The following is a 19,312-nucleotide window of genomic DNA, read 5'->3' as shown; positions in this document are numbered from 1 at the left end:
TCAGCATAGCAGACACATTGAACTGCACATGCACTTCATCATAAAGCTCATTAATGACCATGTTCTTGAAGTGCAATATTGTTCAATAGATGATCGAGTTGCAGACATCTTTACAAAGGCTCTCATAGAGGCAAAGTTTACTAAAATTTGATTTATGGTTAGAGTTCAAGAAGTTGTCACTAAGGGGGGATAGGCTCTAAGCCTCCTTCCTTCTCCTATTTTGTCATATTTGTACATCCTTTAATCCTATCCCAAGTTGTTCTTAAGGGGGGATGTTAGGATATTCTGACACATAGGAAATAGTTAAGTATAACTTGGTCTAGTGTAGATTTAGGTAAAGTGTGTTTATTTACTACGTACTTTTGTAAATTACAATTTGACGGTTCATTCTCTACTCGGTATTACCAACACTTGATCCGTGGCTTGATACCTGATTGGTCCATGATCTCTATTTAAAGAGCATGGAGGTAGTGTAACCATTCATGAGAGAAGCTTATGCAAATTTTCATTCTTTTATTAATAAATTGCCTGAAGTGGACATGTTGGCTCAGGCCATGGACTGTTTCCCTCTTTGAGGCTTTTAACTAGATCAAGAATACTGGTGTATTGAGTTGTGATCTATTTGTGAGCGGTGTCCTTTGGTGTTATGTCTGATGAACTTACCCTGTAAATTCCTACAGGATGCTATCCATAATGTGCCATAAATTATGACATTTGTGATGAAGAAACACACTTTACCTAACTATACACTAGACCAAGTTATACTTAATTATTTCCTATATGTCGGAATATCGTAACATCCCCCCTTAAGAACAACTTGGGATAGGATTGAAGGATGTACAAATATGTTACAATGGGATAAGGAAGGAGGCATTACATCCTATCCCCCCTTAGTGACAACTTCTTGAACTCCAACAATAAATCAAAGTTTAGTAAACTCTACCTCTATGAGAGCCTTTGTAATGATGTCTGCAACTTGATCATCAGTTCAAAAATATTGCACTTCAAGAACATGGTAATGAATGTGCTTTCTGATGAAGTGCATGTGTAGTTCAGTGTATTTTCTACACAAATGTTGGACTGGATCTTTGCATTGTTTAATGGAACTTTGATTATCACACCAAAGTGTAGTTAGATGCTACCGCTAAAAACCAAACTCTGATAGGATCTAATGAAGCCACATGGCATCCTTACTAGCTTCAATGACACCAGAATACTTTGCTTCTGCTGAAGAAACAGAAATGTCACTTTGCTTCTTGCAAGCCCATGTAATAGGTTCAGAACCAAGATTGAACACATAACCTCAAGTAGACTTCTGATCATTAGGGTCACCAGCACAATCAGGATTAGTGAAAACAACCAATAGAGGAGATGTTTTTTCACTGTAATGAATCCCAAACTAAACTATAACTCAAACATAATGAAGTATTATTTTAGCTAATTTCCAATGAATTTCATGTGGGTTTTGCATAAACCGAGCAACAAGGCCAACAACAAAGGAAAGGTTAGGATGGGTATGGGTCAGATAATTTCTTTTTCCAACAAGATGATGGTATAAGGTAGCATCAATTTCAGGGGATGTACAAGTGACTAAAATTTTGGCTCCAGAGTAAAAGGGAGAAGGGGCTCGATTACAGTCTTCCATGTGAAATTGGCGTAGAATATCACAAGAATACTTGGACTGGGAAAGGGAAATACCTTCTTTGGATTGCAAGACTTGAAGACCAACAAAATAATTCAAGTGTCCTAAGTTTTCATTTCAAACATATTTTTAAGGCTAGACTTCACATGGTTTATAAGGTTGGTATCACTACTAGTAAGGATAAGATCATCGACATAAATAACAAGAATGATAAGGGACTTACCCACTTTCATGGTGTAGACAATATTGTCAGAATAACACCTAGAAAAGCCAGTATCTAAAAGAACAATATCAATTTTGACATACGAAGCCAGAGGGTCTTTCTTGAGACCATAAAGGGATTTCTTAAGACAACATACAAGGCTGGAGTCTGTTTGTATAAAGCGAGGAGGTTTTTCCATATAGATTTCTTCATGTAAGGTCCCATGCAAGAAGGTAGATTTCAAATCCATCTGATGGACTTCCCATTCGAAAGAGGCAACAAGGGAGAGAAAAAGATGGATAGAGTTCATTTTGGCAACAAGGGAGAAGGTTTCAATATATAGTCAATGCCTTCAACTTGAGAAAAATTGTTAGCAACAAGTACAGATTTATGTTTATCAACTTTTCCATCTGGTCCAAATTTGGTTTTGTAAACCCATTTGCATCTAACAAGTTTTCGTCCATTGGGAAAAGGAACAAGGTCCCATGTATCATTTGCCAATAATGAATGATATTATTCATTCATAGTTGCATCCCAATATGGATGGCCTGAAGCTTCTGCAAAGTGGTCAGGATCATAATTCATTGAAGCTTGAGTCACCAAAGAAGAGTCTCTATCGAACAGAGAATGTGTATGACGTTGATCTGTAGGATCACCCAGAAGAGCACCTGCAACGTCCCAAGTAGTGTGGACCCGTTTTGGAAGCTGAGGAGCTGAAGGAGGATCTTGAGAAGGTGGGGGGGGATTTTCATCCTTGTTTCCATCATCTAAAGAAGGAATATTTTTAGAAGTAGAAGGGAGAGAAAGATGTGGCACATTCGTCGAACTACGCTCGTAGGCCGTTATATTTTCAGCAAACTTTACATCTCTTCTAATGATAACATTTCTGGATTTAGGTTGAAGAAGTTTATATCCTTTGACATCTTCAAAATATCCAACAAAATACAATTTTCACTCTTAGGTTCTAAGGCTTTATGTTTCTCATCTAGAATATGGGCCCATGCTTCACTTCCAAAAACACGAAAGTGACTTACATCTGGTTTAATTGAGATCCATGCTTCTTCTCGAGTGATATTCTTTAAAACCTTAGTATGAGTGTGATTTACTATGTAATTTGCATAACTAATTTCTTCTGCCCAAAAATTAAGACTAAGTCCTTTAGATTGAAGCATACAATTAGCCATTTCCTTTAAGGTGCGTTTATTCCTTTAAGCTACACCATTTTGCCGTGGAGTATATGGAACAATATGTTGCAATTGAATTCCATGCTCATTTAAAAAGTTGATGAATTTGTTTTAAACATATTCTCCACCATTATCAGATCTTAGCTTAAGAATTTGATGTCTAGACCGTTTCTCAACAAAGGCCTTAAAGGCAAAGAAAATGTTAAAGGTTTCACTCTTGAGTCTTAAGAAGTATACCCAAGTGCGTCTGGAGAAATCATCAATGAAAGTTAAGAAATACTTGTAGCTAGAGAATGAAAGAACTGGAAGTGGACCACATAAATCACTATGCACAAATTGTAAAGGGGTTGAGAAGTGCTAAGAGGCATGTTTTTCAAAACTATCTTGATGATGTTTTCCGAGTACACATCTGGAGCAAACATCATATCTACAAGATACCATAGGAAGACCTGTCCCATATTTTCTTTACATAGATTTTGAAGGGAACGATAGTTTAAGTGACCAAATCGTTCATACCAAAGTTTGCTCACTTCATCATTATGAGAAACAAATACCGAGGGAAGAGTTGATGACCCAAAGTTGTTAAAATTATACAAAATTGTAGAATCATTAGCAATGGTAGTAGCTAAAATCTGTCTAGGATCTCTTAGGTCCTTAATTACAACATCATGAGGTGAAAATTCAACAATTTTACTGTCACCTGAATGAGTTATCTGATATATAGATAGAATATTGGAGGATAAGGTAGGAACACATAATACATCATTAAATTGACCATTGTCTAGATGAAGTAACATATATATTTTTGGTGTTACAATCATTTAAAGAAGTAAGCATGGCTTTGTTTTTGGCCATGTGATAAGAAGCTCCAAAATCAATGAGCCACTCGTGAGAATGAGAAGAAGAAGATACATTTAGTGCATAACGAGACTGAGAATCTTGAAAACCACATGAAGAAAGTGTTATTCCTAAAGATGAAGTTGAAATTGAAGATTTCTCCAAATGGATATTATGCTTCTGCATTTCTGCTTCCAAGGCTTCCATCTTCTTAAATCATTTGGATTCTAAGTGGCCATTGTGATTACAAAAGTTGCAATGTCTATCAATATTCTTACCTTTGATTTTAGTTGCCTTATCATTTTGTTGAGTTGATTTTTCATTTTGAGGTTGAAATGGCTTAACACCCTTGTTTGGTTTAGGACCATTATTTTTAGGATGATGCTTTTTAGGATTCTTTGAACTCGATTGATGCTAGGCTGCTAAGGATTTCTTAGAAGAGTTTCTAGTATTAAGAAGACCAAGATGTAATAATTTTTCTTTTTCTCTTATTAAAGAATCACAAAAGGCATCAACAGGGTGGGACTTGTAGGCATGTCCTTGAGAAATAAAGGCTTCTCTAGTAGAATGAAAGTGGAAAGAAACATAGAGTAGGTTGGTCCTAACTTAGTAATAATGGAATAGATAAGCCTATAATGTTTATTCTTAAAATTAACACCTTCCAAGAGAAGTCTAACGTTCTTGAACTTGGACAAAAAATCTTCAATGGAAGAAAAATTATTGGGGCCCAATGTAAGCAACTCATTTTCGAGTTGATGGGCTCCAATTTCATTTTTAATTCAAAAAACTGTATTGAGCTTTTTCATTGCTTCATCGGGGGTATCAATTTCTGCGATATGGAATCTAAGGTCTAGAGAAATAGACATCCCTATCAACCCACGTGCTTGATCTTTCTTATTTTCCCATTTTGCTTGGTTATCTTCATCTTTAGGTTTATAATCTTGGCATGAAGCTATTCTATAAACACCTTTACTTCTAAGTAAATTCACCATGTAGGATAGCCATTGGAAGTAGTTGGTGCTGTCAAGAATAACTAGGGATGGAATTTCCATTTTAAAAGAAACTAAAGATTTATATGTTGAAACTAAGTGTTCTAATGGAAAGATATCGAAAAATTAGGCCATTTAAAAAAAGACGGGTCTGAAAACAGCTTCCGGATGAAGAATTTATGCCTTTATGAAGAAAAGTTGTTGAACATGCCAACAAACCACGTGAATGTTGGGAAGTTGATAATGTTATATTTAAAAAAAATGCCCCCCTTTCCAAACTTAATCTAATCAAATCTCTTTAAAAAAAATAACTTTATGTGACCCACTCTTATAAATAAGTGAAAATCACTTTTACAATGGTACTTTATGAATTATCCACTAAATTGTAACTTAAATATAAGATAAAGTGACTTTAGAATTATAAGTTACTCACTTTTTATAATGGGTGAGAACATTTTTACATAAAGTAACTGTTAGCCTTGCTGGAAAAAGGCCCAAAAATGGATCCATATAGGCTCTTAGAGTCTCCAAATTTGCTTAAAATCATGCCAATGGATCCATTAATGCTCTTGAAATCTTCAAATCTTCTTCAAAGATCATCCAATGATCAAAATCAACGCAAGAGGAGAGCCCTTGGAAGGGCGGAAATACACTATCGAGAGGCAAAAAATGCTTGAAAACCATGAAAAACCCACAATCACAGGCTTAAACAGAGGAGTGAACAACAACCATTATATTTGGCCAATCAACGGCCCAGATCTAAGTAGCTAATCGCAATTGGCTGAGTAGAAGGGACATTTTAAAGTTGGGTGCATGACACAACCGATCAGTGATCGTTGATGATTAGATCAGCGGGTCGCATCAGCAAGGAGCATATGCTATGTTATATAAATGACTTGGGGAGTGAACGGCGCGCGATTGCAATTTATTGCATCGCTGATATTGCATCGACACTATACCAAGGGGTGGGGCCTGTGCACATACATATGGGTGACCCAATAGCCAGACTCGACGACATTATATATGAGAATTCATAAATGTTGAAGTCCGCACCAAAGACATTTTTAAAGAATTTTCTGTGTATTTCGTTATATAACGAAATACAAAGGGAAACAGGGGCAGTACGATAGCAATGGAACCTGGACTCGATGGGTTTCGGGAAGCAAAATATATATATTTTCAAGTCCACAAAAGCCTAAAGTTTAATGTATTTCATGTATTTTTGTTGTATAATGAAAATACGAAGGGAGCATTAGCCAACAACGATTGCAATGAGTTGGGTCTAGGAAGTGAAATATATAATATTTGAAGTCCGCCAAACCCATTTTCATGCACTTTTCAGTGTTTTTTGCATATTTCATAATATAAGGGAAATACACAGGAGCAGGCCTTTTGTGATTTGTGATCGTGAAAAGGCCGGACCCAATAGATAATTAAACCATATTTTAGGACTTTTGAAGTCCAAAATACGCAGAGAAGGTAGGATTTTTGCAGTAATGCTGTGTTTTCTGTATATAAAAGAAAAACAATCACTTATAAATGTTTAAGGGATTACATAGGCCCAAAGATCCTTTCCATTATCTAACAGAGGCTGGAAGGGGAATAGAAAGAGCCACAACACGCTTAGCTAGCAACCCCCAAACCGACAAAGCAGTCCTGGAGCATCAATAGATAGCACAACTCATCCATAAAAAAAAAAATCATCATGGAGCATATCTGGCATAGGATAACTCCGAGACAACGCAACAAGCTACCAAAAATATTTGAAAGTGGTTACTCTACAGTCAGAAGCAGAAAACTCCAATCCCATGCTTGCCTGGAGGGGCATCAAATCAGTTAACAATGCAGATCATATAGATTAAGATTTCGAGCCTCTTAGAGCTCATGAGCATTGTAAACAGGCTATAAATAGCTGAATGTAAGATGTAATAGGGGTTCAACTTCTAGAGATTATTCCTCCTATGTTCCTTCATGCTTCTCATCTTCATTCTAGCAATATAAGCTTCTTTTGCCATTATATGTTCAATGTCCATTCTCTTTGTTGTTCTATGCTTGCAGTTGAACAATTTGTTCATGTTTTCTTTGTGTCTAAGGCCAGATAACTGTCATCTTATCTCTGTTTTGATAAATTAGTTTTGCAAGCTTCTTTGCTGCCTGTAGCTAGCCATCCATATGTGGTCATATATGCATCTGCCAGTACAGTCAGTATTCTCTTTTGTTGCCTGTAGCTAGCCATTCATTTATGTTTATGTATGCAATCTGCTGGTATAGTCAGTATTCCCCATCTATCCATTGAAGTTATAAATTATTGAGCATTAGTGGTCTAAAGCCTTTTATTGGTGAGAGCGTTCATGAATGCCTTGAGTGAAAACGGAGCTGAAATGGTTATCTAACTTGATCCAAACCATCATTTATTCCAATAGTTCAGAGAAAAATATTGAAGATTATATGTTACCAAGCATCTTCGAGCTAAAACATAGGAGAGTTTCTTGGATTGGTAACATAATTGGCGCCACTGCCAAGGAGAGGAAACTGAAGTTCAGCTTCCCTGGGAAACGACATAGATCTAGCTTTGATGATAGACAAAGTCTAGGCACTTTTTTGGTTGTAATCATCTATCTGGCGACTCTACTGGAGGCCAAACCTCTTGGAAACTCCACTTCATAGTTCTGGCTCAGTTTGTGAGGCATAATTAGAGGAATCCTCAGAAGCTACAAGCTGACCAAATACCTAACCCTGAAAAAATCATCAAAGAGAGAAAGGTGTTGCAAAAAGGATCATCAGGATCAGGTAAACCTAAACAATCTTCTATATCTCTTCAAGAAAGGCTTGTAATAGAACAAATACATGATGAGATTATAACATCTAATACTAGCAGTGAAGAAAAACTATTAGAAATTCATAAAGCTCCTTATTCTTTAGGTTCTCCTTTTGTTATAAGCCCAAAGGAAACCTCACCTCCTATCCATCATACTCCTTTAGTCCTGTCAGTTAGTCCTCAGCCCTCTAGCATCCAGACTGCCAGTACTCTTTTAGGCACCATAACTATGGCAAGTCCACAAGCACCTACCAAAATGGAAAGAATCATAGTTGCTAGGTATGGACCACTGATACTGCCCACTCCTCTGAACGCCATGCCTACTGGAGAATATCATAAATATAGGCCTAAGTTCACTGGGACTGAAGGTGTTGTTGCTGAAGAACATCTTGAGTTTTTCTATAGCTATGCTGATAATCTCGACATTAGTGAAGATGATGTGTGGATGACAGTCTTTGTCCAAAGCCTAGATGGAGAGGCTAGAAAATGGTTCAGAGAAATAACCCCAAGATCTATAGCAGATATTGATCATTCTAAAGCATTGGGGGGATAAGCAGGATCTCCTCTACTACCACACTGAGTTTGGGAACTTAAAGAGGGAAAATGGTGAGTTGTTGTCTGATTTTAATAAGAGGTTTAACCGTATGTACAAAAAGATACCAGTTGAAGTAAAACCCACTACTACCTCTGCTAAACTCACCTGTGCCATTTCTTTTGATTCTGACTTCTGCCTACTATTGAGAGAGAGGCGACGGTCGACTTTGGCTGACATGCAAAATGCAGCCTTGGAAGTGGAATCAAACATCATGGCTACAAAGAAGCTCAAGGGAAATGTTGATAAAAGAAGACAGAGAGGTGAGTCTTCATCATCCTCTGATCCTAACATAGATAAAATGACCAAAATGATTGAGTCATTAGCCTCTAAAATCTCCAAATTGAAGGTTGAGTAGCACGTGGGGAAAGCAAGAGTGTCTGATGAAAATGAAGACCGGAAGATCTTCATTTTCAGAATTTTTACTAACACGATCCTGGGACCTGTGGGTTATGGGCCCACGAAGCCATTCTGAGACGTCTTACGGTCTCCTTAACATGATTGCGCAGAACTTTCCATTGATTTAACCACAATGAGAGACATCTCTCGCCAAGCTGATGCTTCCTGACTCTTCATCTGATTCATCTTCTCATAGCGCAAAGGCCACCTGCGCTGCGTCTCTGCTTTAGGCATGGGCACTCCGAGCAGGCGATCTCTTCCAGGCAACTTAGTTTTTGCTGCAGGCCCTCCAGAAGGGCGATCTCGTCCGGCCAACCTAGCAGCGCCTACTGTAGCTTTAGGTGCCGATGAGGGCCCATTTTCTTTCACAGTGCCGCTATTTTCTTACACGGTGTTGCCATTTACTTTCACAGTTCCGCCATTGTCTTTCACAGTGTTGCCATTTTCCTTAGGGGTGGCACTCTCCTTCCCTTCAGACTTCTGCGTTTTTACTCCACTCCCATTCTCCAAGGTCGGGGTTTCGATTCCCGCCGTCGGCCTCCTCGTTTGCTTTGCTGTCTTCTCCAAAATGAGAACTCGCTCAACATCGTGAGACTGCAAACGCCGTCAACTGCTGCAACTCCGCCAGCCCATACTGCTCGCCAATCTGCATCTTGGCCGCCTCCCCAAAAGAGCACACTGCAAAATCCTTATGGAAGAAGAAGATAAATAGGCTACGCTGCCTGCACAATCCTCAAGAAAATGCACACTAAATGAAGATAATTTCTCCGGAACAAATACAGAAAGAAACCATTTTTGTTTCCATTCGCGCACTGCTCACCAAGATCACCCAACATCAGAATTGGGAATGGCGCAACGACATTGGTTGATGGCCGTTGAACACACACGCCATGGTTTAGAAAACCGATGGCAAACCATTCAAAACAAGAAATACAGACATAAGTTCACAAATTCCATAAATTCACACAAACACATTTTTTATAATTTACAAAGTCAAGTTACAATTTAAGGCATCTCAGCCTTAATCCAGAATTTCTCAGGCGACTACATTTTTCCCCTCTCTGGTAGGCACAGGTTTTTTCTATTCTCGTCTCCTTTGTTTACTTAAGAATCTTTCAGTTTTTATTACACCTACATTCAGTTTTAACTGTTTTTTTAACTAAAATTAGTTTCAATAACCGAAACTTGGTAAGATTGCCTTGGCCATCCATGTGGTTGTCCACTTGTCCTCCTCGTCTAATTTTCTTTCATTTACGTGTCAGGATGCTCCTGCATCAGACTCCCGAGGTACAAAAATTATGACCTCCTGGTCATATGCTCCCGAGGTAGAAAAATTATGACCTCCTGGTCATATGAGTTTCACTGTTTCACTTCGTCAGTGGAAGTGCCTTCTGTGAGCTGCAACCAAACCTCTGCCATAGCAAGTCCTCCTTGCTACCAGATGCCCTACCAAGCTTCTCTGCTGAGCTTAGTCCTCTCGGCATCTCTGCGGTTCTCTCCTCTCGAACCCATTGAGCACTCCTGCTCCAGGTTTGCTGCAATCTTCTCACCTTCACAAGTTTACAAATCTTCAACAAAATGTACCTCATCATTCTTCGTACCTCTTTTCTTCACATCCATAAACCCCTTTCCGCAGGAAATCTTTCCCGCTCTGATACCACTTGATGAAAATGAAGACCGGAAGATCTTCATTTTCAGAATTTTTACTAACACGATCCTGGGACCTGTGGGTTATGGGCCCACGAAGCCATTCTGAGACGTCTTACGGTCTCCTTAACATGATTGCGCAGAACTTTCCATTGATTTAACCACAATGAGAGACATCTCTCGCCAAGCCGATGCTTCCTGACTCTTCATCTGATTCATCTTCTCATAGCGCAAAGGCCACCTGCGCTGCGTCTCTGCTTTAGGCATGGGCACTCCGAGCAGGCGATCTCTTCCAGGCAACTTAGTTTTTGCTGCAGGCCCTCCAGAAGGGCGATCTCCTCCGGCCAACCTAGCAGCGCCTACTGTAGCTTTAGGTGCCAATGAGGGCCCATTTTCTTTCACAGTGCCGCTATTTTCTTACACGGTGTAGCCATTTACTTTCACAGTTCCGCCATTGTCTTTCACAGTGTTGCCATTTTCCTTAGGGGTGGCACTCTCCTTCCCTTCAGACTTCTGCCTTTTTACTGCACTCCCATTCTCCAAGGTCGGGGTTTCGATTCCCGCCGTCGGCCTCCTCGTTTGCTTTGCTGTCTTCTCCAAAATGAGAACTCGCTCAACATCGTGAGACTGCAAACGCCGTCAACTGCTGCAACTCCGCCAGCCCATACTGCTCGCCAATCTGCATCTTGGCCGCCTCCCCAAAAGAGCACACTGCAAAATCCTTATGGAAGAAGAAGATAAATAGGCTGCGCTGCCTGCACAATCCTCAAGAAAATGCACACTAAATGAAGATAATTTCTCCGGAACAAATACAGAAAGAAACCATTTCCGTTTCCATTCGCGCACTGCTCACCAAGATCACCCAACATCAGAATTGGCAATGGCGTAACGACATTGGTTGGTGGCCGTTGAACACACACGCCATGGTTTAGAAAATCCAAGTCGCTGGCAAACCATTCAAAACAAAAAATACAGACATAAGTTCACAAAGAAACAGTTCCATATAAATTCACACAAACACATTTTTTTATAATTTACAATGTCAGGTTACAATTTAAGGCATCTCAGCCTTAATCCAGAATTTCTAAGGCGACTACATTTTTCCCCTCTCTCGTAGGCACAGGTTTTTTCTATTCTCGTCTCCTTTGTTTACTCAAGAATCTTTCAGTTTTTATTACACCTACATTCAGTTTTAACTGTTTTTTTAACTAAAATTAGTTTCAATAACCGAAACTTGGTAAGATTGCCTTGGCCATCCATGTGGTTGTCCACTTGTCCTCCTCGTCTAATTTTCTTTCATTGACGTGTCAGGATGCTCCTGCATCAGTGTCTAATACCTTTGCTCCTAGAAATCCAGATGTAAATCCATATAGAAGAACAAATGAGTAGTTGTAGATTTTGCAAAGAAAGAAAGATACTAATGAAGACCAAAGGGTGAAGGCTCCTTTTCAAAATGCAGTCATGGAAGAAGAGCAGTTTGAAGAAGATGATGAGATCCATTGTCTAGAAGACAAAGGCAATGCTTCCTTTTCGACCTCAGCTGCCTATAAAAATTCATTATGCAATGACCAGATCAGCCACGAATGGGATGGTAAAGCTATTCTACAAACTGTAGATCAGCAAAGATATAATTTGAGGTCAAAGATAAATAATGTCAAGGAAACTCCTGTCCAAAGAGTTGTGGTCCCTGTAGTACAACAAGCTAATAAGCAAAAGCAACCAGTAATTGATCCCATCATCCTCAAGGCTCCAGCTCATGAGGTAAGAGGCCTTGACAAGTCTTCTTCTCCTTTCAGTTTTCAATCAGAAATTCAGAAGCTAAGAATACATATGCCTCTAATTGAACTAGTGAAGAATGTGTCCTTCAAAAGATCCATCCTCGAGGCCCTTGAGCCTAAAACCATCCAAGCCTCCACTAACCATGTAAATCTGCAAGATGACAAGCCAGTTGCTATTCTCAGCCCAATGATTGAAAATTGTGAAGACAGCTCCCCATAATTCTATGTCTCTTTGACTATTCATGAAAAAATCCTTCACAACTGCCTTTTGGACACTGGAGCTAGCCATAATCTAATGCCCAAGGTTGTCATGGATGAGTTGGGTCTTGACATCACCAAGCCTTATCATGACTTGTTCTCTTTGGACTCTAGAAAAGTGAAGTCTCTAGGATAAATCAATGAACTAGCCATCACTTTGTCTCAGCTGCCTATGAAAAGCATGATGATGGATATTGTGGGAGCAGATGTACCTCCCAAGTTTGGCATGTTACTTTCCAGAGGTTGGATCCAGAGACTAGGTGGATCAATACAAAATGATCTGTCCTATGCTATTGTCCCAGTTTTTAGAGGTGAGAGCAAGAGATTATATAGAGAGGCGCAGTTGGCTTATATCATCAGCGATGAGAAGAACCCTACTAATCATCCCATCTATGCTATTAACACTGATTTTGGAGCATGTATTCTTCATATTGAGGAATCCCAGTTGTCCTCCACGCAGCTTAAAAAACTAGTTTGCCAAATCGCTAAGCAAGAAGGTCCATAGATTTGGGACATGTTCTTTGATGGAGTTTGCTCTAAGGAAGCTGCTGGGGCAGGTGTAGTCCTGGTTTCCCCCACACAGGAATACATTCATTTATCTTTCAAATCAACTTTTCAGGTCACAAATAACATAGCAGAATACGAAGCTTTGATTTTGGGCTTAAGTGCCGCTAAAGAAATGGGTATCAAAGGCCTAAACGTGTTTGGAGATGAAGACCTCATCATTCTGTAGTTCAATAAAGCGTTCCAAGCAAAGCATCCATGGCTGAAAGCATAGAAAGATGAGGTATGGAGGCTCAAGGCTTCTTTTAATGATTTCAATATTTCTTATATTCCAAGAATAAAGAACTGCTTGCCGACTTCCTTGCTATGTCTCCTAGCACGTTTATTCCTCCTTTGCCTCCTAAATTGACATATGAAGTTCAGGTAAAATATAGATTGTCTTTGCTTGACAATGTCAAATATTGGAGAGTTTTTGAAGACGATGAGGAAATTAACAAGTTTTTACAAGTCGTTGAGGAATTTGCTGAAACAAACATCGACCAAGAAAATCAAACCATGGAAGAATGCAACCAGTCCAAGTTAAAAAACAAGGTCGGCCGAGGAAGCATCATCCAGCTGCCTAGTAATCATATACCAAAAGGATTGGTGCCTCTAGAGAAATTGTTCAACCATAACAATGTGCCTTATAAGATGGCCAAAACAGAAAATGAGTCTATTGTTTGTAAACACAATATAGGAAGCCTAGCCCATCTGAAATTTATCAATCTATCCACTCATTTGTCTTCTGCACAGAATTGTGAGTATTGCACCTTCATGAAGCAATTCGTGATATTTTTTTCTTGGGAATACAATGATCTTAAAACCTATGATATGAACATCATTCAGCATAAGATTACATTGGAAAAGAACACCATCCCTTTTAAGCAGAAATTAAGACCTATCATCCCTCTCTTATTGCCTTTGATTGAGAAAGAGATCAAGAAGCTGTTGGATGCCAGAATCATAGTTCCCCTAAGGTATTCAAAATGGATAGCTAACCTCGTGGTAGTGAGAAACAAAAATGGAGAAATGAGGGTATGTGTTGACTTGAGAAATCTGAACAAGAGCTCTAAAAAAGATAACTGTCCCCTCCCTAAGATGGAACACTTGCTGTAAAGAGTTTCAGGGGCCAGAGTCATGTCTTTCTTAGATGGATTTTCAAGTTATAATCAGGTTGTTGTACATCCAGAAGATCAGGAAAAGACCACCTTCACTACTCCTTGGGGCACTTTCATGTACTCCAAGATGCCTTTCAGACTGATGAATGCTGGGGATACTTTTTAGAGGACCATGGACATAGCCTTCGTGGGAGAGAAGGACAAGTTTTTCCTTACTTATCTTGATGACATAACAATCTTCTCCAATAGTCACAAAGACCATTTACAACATTTGAAGAAGGTCTTCCTAAAGTGTAGACAGTTTGGAATTTAGTGAACCCAAAGAAGTCATAGTTTGCTCTAGAAGAAGGCAAACTTCTGGGACATATTGTTTCTGCTGAAGGTGTGAAGATTGATCCAACAAGGGTTCAAGCCATTTAGACATTGTCCATCCAAAGGTAAAAAAGGGACATTCAATCCTTCCTAGGTAAGATTAACTTTGTAAGGAGGTTCATTCCAAACTTTACAGAGCTAGTAAATCACATCACTTCCATGCTAAAGAAAGGATTAGAAATAAAATGGATAGATGCTTCAAGAAGCTCTTTTGAAGCCATCAAGTAAGCTATCATGGAAGCTCCCACTCTAATCAGCCTAGATTACACTAAGGAGTTTTGTATCTTCTCTTTTTCCTCTTATGATACACTTGCAACAGTTCTGTTGCAGAAAAATGATGAAGGCAAAGAGCACCCCGTGGCATTTTTCAGGAAAACTTTAAGGGATGTTGAACTAAGGTATGAACTTATTCAAAAATAAGATTATGCTCTCATCAAATCTTTAAAGGCATTCAGAATTTATATTCTGCATTCCAAAGTAGTTGCATATGTACCTTCAGCCTCAGTAAAGATGTCTTAACTTAGCCAGATATTGATGTGAAGAGAGCTAAATGAATTGCATAATTCATAGAATTTAACATAGAGGTGAAGCCCCCTAACCTTGTCAAAGGCCAGGGCTTGGCTAAACTTATGGTTGAATAAAATTGTAGCTTGTTAGACATAAATTCCATGGGTCTAAATTCAAATGATGAGCAGATAGAGGAAGCAGCAGAAGAGAAAAAGAAGAATCAGTGTTTGGCTGAAAATCTAGCCACATGTGAATGGTATTACAACATAGTTCATTTTTTGCAAAAGCTAGAAGTCCCTCTAGGGCTTAGCTCAAGTCAAGCTCGTGCCATTAAACTTAGATCAGACAAATTTTGCATTAATAAAAATCTACTTTATTGGAAAGACCCATCAGGAATCCTCTTGAGGTGTGTAGATAAAGAACAATCTGTGGAGGTCATACACCAATTCCATTCTAGCATCTGTGAAGGGAATCATTATTGGAAAACCATAGCTCACAAAATCTCGAGGGTTGGATATTATTGGCCTACTCTGTTCTCTGATGTGTTTTCTTTTGTAAAAACTTGTGACAAGTGTTAGAGGTTTGTAGGAAGATATCAACTAAAATCTCTACCCTTGAAGCCAATACATGTCAATGGTCCCTTCCAGCAGTGGGGCTTGGACTTTATAGGTGAGATCAACCCACATTCTAGTGGCCAACACAAATGGACCTTAGTAGCCATTGATTATTTCACCAAGTGGATTGAGGCTATACCTACTAAGAATGCCAATCATCAAGTTGTCGTAAAGTTCTTGAATGAGAATATTTTCACTAGATTTGGTTGCCCAACCAAACTAGTCACTGATAATGTAGCAACTTTCAAGGCAAAAGAATTGGTGGACATGACCGAATCCATGGGAATTCAAGTGGTGCATTCTACCTCATATTATCCTCAAGGCAATGGCCTGGCAGAATCATATAACAAGAGTCTGGTAACGGTAATCAAAAAACTGTTAGAGGACAAAAAAAAGAGCTGGGATTCCAAGTTGAAGTTTGAAATATGGGCTGACAGAGTTACCATCAAAAAGTCCATAGGAAATTCTCCATTCAAACTGGTTTACGGCACTGATGGTGTTTTCCCCATCCAACTAATTCTCCCTATGGCTAAGTTCTTACAAGAAGAACAAGATGAAGAGAATGATATGGTAAGAAGAATGAATAACCTGGTTGAACTACAACAGATTAGAGAGAAGCTGGTTGAGAAGTCAAAAGCTCATCAGATGAAAATCAAAGAAACCTTTGACAGGAAGGCAAAAGTGGAAAATTTCCAAGTTGGTGATTGGGTGCTTAAATGGGATGCATTTAAGGAAAAGAAAGGTAATCATGGAAAGTTTGATTCCTTATGGACAGGTTTGTTTGTCATTGCTCAAATTCAGTAGAACAATACATTCATTCTACACAGTCTGGAAGGAGGAGATACTTTTGGTAGCCCAATAAATGGGTGGTTCTTGAAACTTTATTTCATTTAAGGCTTTAAAGCCTTGTCATTGTAAATATGTTTTTCCACTTTTTATTTCATTACAAAATAGAATCCATGCCCAATGGAACACTAAAAGGAAGATTTGACTTTGTTTCTTCAGGAAAGGTATTGATCTGTGATCCTTGAAACCTCACAGGGAGGATTTCATCCCTAGAAGGAGCCAGTGTTAGCCTTGCTGGAAAAAGGCCCAAAAATGGATCCATATAGGCTCTTGGAGTCTCCAAATTTTCTTAAAATCATGCTAATGGATCCATTAATGCTCTTGAAATCTTGAATTTTTGCTCAAAGATCATCCAATGATCAAAATCACTACAAGAGGAGAGCCCTTAGAAGGGTGGAAATACTCTATTGGGAGGCAAAAAATGCTTGAAAACCATGAAAAACCCACAATCGCAGGCTTAAACAAAGGAGTGAATAACAGTCATTAGATCTGGTCGATCAACGACTATTCACAATCGGCCGAGAAGAAGGGACAGTTTAAAGTTGGGTGCATGACACCACCGATCAGGGATCACCGATGATCGGATTAGCGGGTCGCATCGGCAGGGAGAATATGCTATGTTATATAAAGGACCCAGGGAGTGAGCGACACGCGATAACAATTTATCACATCGCTGATATCACGTCGACACTATACCAAGGGGCAGGGCCCATGCACATACATATGGGCGACCCGATAGCCAGACCAGACGACATTACATATGAGAATTCATAAATTTTGAAGTCCGCACTAAAGCCATTTTTAAAGCATTTTCCATGTATTTCATTATATAACGAAATACGAAGGGAAATAGGGGCAATGCGATAGTGATGGAACCCAGACATGATGGGTTTCGGGAAGCAAAATATGTATATTTTCATGTCTGCAAAAGCCCAAATTTTAATGTATTTCATGTATTTTCATTGTATAATGAAAATACGAAGGGAGCATTGGCCAACAACAATTGCAATGAGTCCCGGACCTGAAAGGGTCTGGGAAGTGAAATATATAATATCTGAAGTCCGCCAAACTCATTTTCATGCACTTTTTAGTGTTTTTCATATATTTCATAATATAAGGGAAATACATAGGAGCAGGCCTTTTGCGACTTGCGATGGTGATAAGGCCGGACCCAATAGACAATTAAACCATATTTTAAGACTTTTGAAGTCCAAAATACACAGAGAAGGCAAAATTTTTGTAGTAATGTTGTGTTTTCTGTATATAACAAAAAAACAGTCATTTATAAATGTTTAAGGGATTACAAAGGCCTGAAGATCCTTTCCATTATCTAACAGGGGCCAGAAGGGGAATAGAAAGAGCCATAACATGCACAACTCTCCCCATAAACCGACAAAGCAGTCATGGAGCATCAATAGACAACGCAGCTCATCCATAACAAAAGAATCATCATGGAGCATCTTTGGCACAGGAGAACTCCCAGACAGTGCAACAAGCTACCAAAAATATCTGAAAGCGGTTACTCTGCTGTCAGAAGTAGAAAACTCCAATCCCATGCTTTCCTAGAGGGCATCAAATCAGTTAACAATGCAGATCAAACATATTAAGATCTCGAGCCTCTTATATCTTAGGAGCATTGCAAATAGGCGATAAGTAGTTGAAAGTAAGATGTAATAGGGGTTCAGCTTCTGGAGATTATTCCTCCTCCATTCCTTCAAGATGCTCATCTTCATTCTAGCAATATAAGCTTCTTTTGCCATTATATGTTCAATGTCCATTCTCTTTGCTGTTCTATGCTTGCACTTGAACAATTTGTTCATGTTTTCTTTGTGTATAAGGCCAGATAACTGTCATCTTATCTCTGCTTTGATAAATTAGATTTGCAAGTTTCTTTGCTACCTGTAGCTAGCCATCCATATGTGGTCATATATGCATCTGCCAGTACAGTCAGTATTCTCTTTTGCTGCCTGTAGCTAGCTATTCATTTATGTTTATGTATGCAATCTGCTGGTATAGTCAATATTCCCTATCTATCCATTGAATTTATAAATTATTGAGCATTAGTGGTCTAAATCCTTGTATTGGTGAGAGCGTCCATGCATGCCTTGAGTGAAAAAAAAGCTGAAATGGTTATCTAACTTGATCCAAACCATCATTTATTCCAATAGTTCAGAGAACAATATTGAAGATTATATGTTACCAGGCATCTCTGAGCTACAACCTAGGAGAGTTTCTTGGAGTGATAACATTAACTTTAGAACATAAGTTTCATGTGATTTTTGAAAAAATAACTCAATAAAAAGAAATACTTGAAACCAAGACGTCTATCCTTATAAACTAACTTTAGATTGAGTGAGCCGGTTTAAAAGATTAGTAATTTTATGAAAGGAGGAAGGGGATTTTTTATTTTTTTACCCTTTTTTACCTACAAAACAAAAAAAAACCACACAAATCAAATGAACAAGAAAAAGTACCAAAGCCTTACGGCTTAAAGTTAGATTAGGACGAAAACTATATAGTTTCCTCAATATTTCTGATTTTCCAAGATCACACTAAGCGCAACAAAAAAGAGCATACACACAAGAAAAATCTTTTCTTTATGTTTTCGGTTTGCCTAGATAGCACAAGCTCGTGGGGCAAAGAGCATACATAGAAATGAAAGGTATAGATCCGATAAAAAAAAAAATTAGATGACTATAAACCAAAATAAGCAGAGAGATAAATAACTATAATTGCAAATAAAGACTGTATACCTCCAGATCTTAAAAATGACGTACCTAGGTCTACCGAAACATTTTTGCATGAAACAAAAGGGGTTCCTCATTGGAACAGATGCTCCTAACATAATAGAGCATTCCTCTGGGCCCAAAAGGGGTAAAAAAAAGTAGATCTAGGAAAGGATAGTCAGATACATTTGTATCGACTTCGAATTTGGATCACCAACAAATTCAGCCCTTGAATAGCTC

This window comes from Pinus tabuliformis, chromosome 9 (genome assembly GCF_031772625.1).
Source record: "Pinus tabuliformis cultivar Carrire ecotype Pingquan chromosome 9, CPIR1, whole genome shotgun sequence".
Taxonomy (NCBI): domain Eukaryota; kingdom Viridiplantae; phylum Streptophyta; class Pinopsida; order Pinales; family Pinaceae; genus Pinus; species Pinus tabuliformis.
This window is presented reverse-complemented; position numbering follows the sequence as displayed.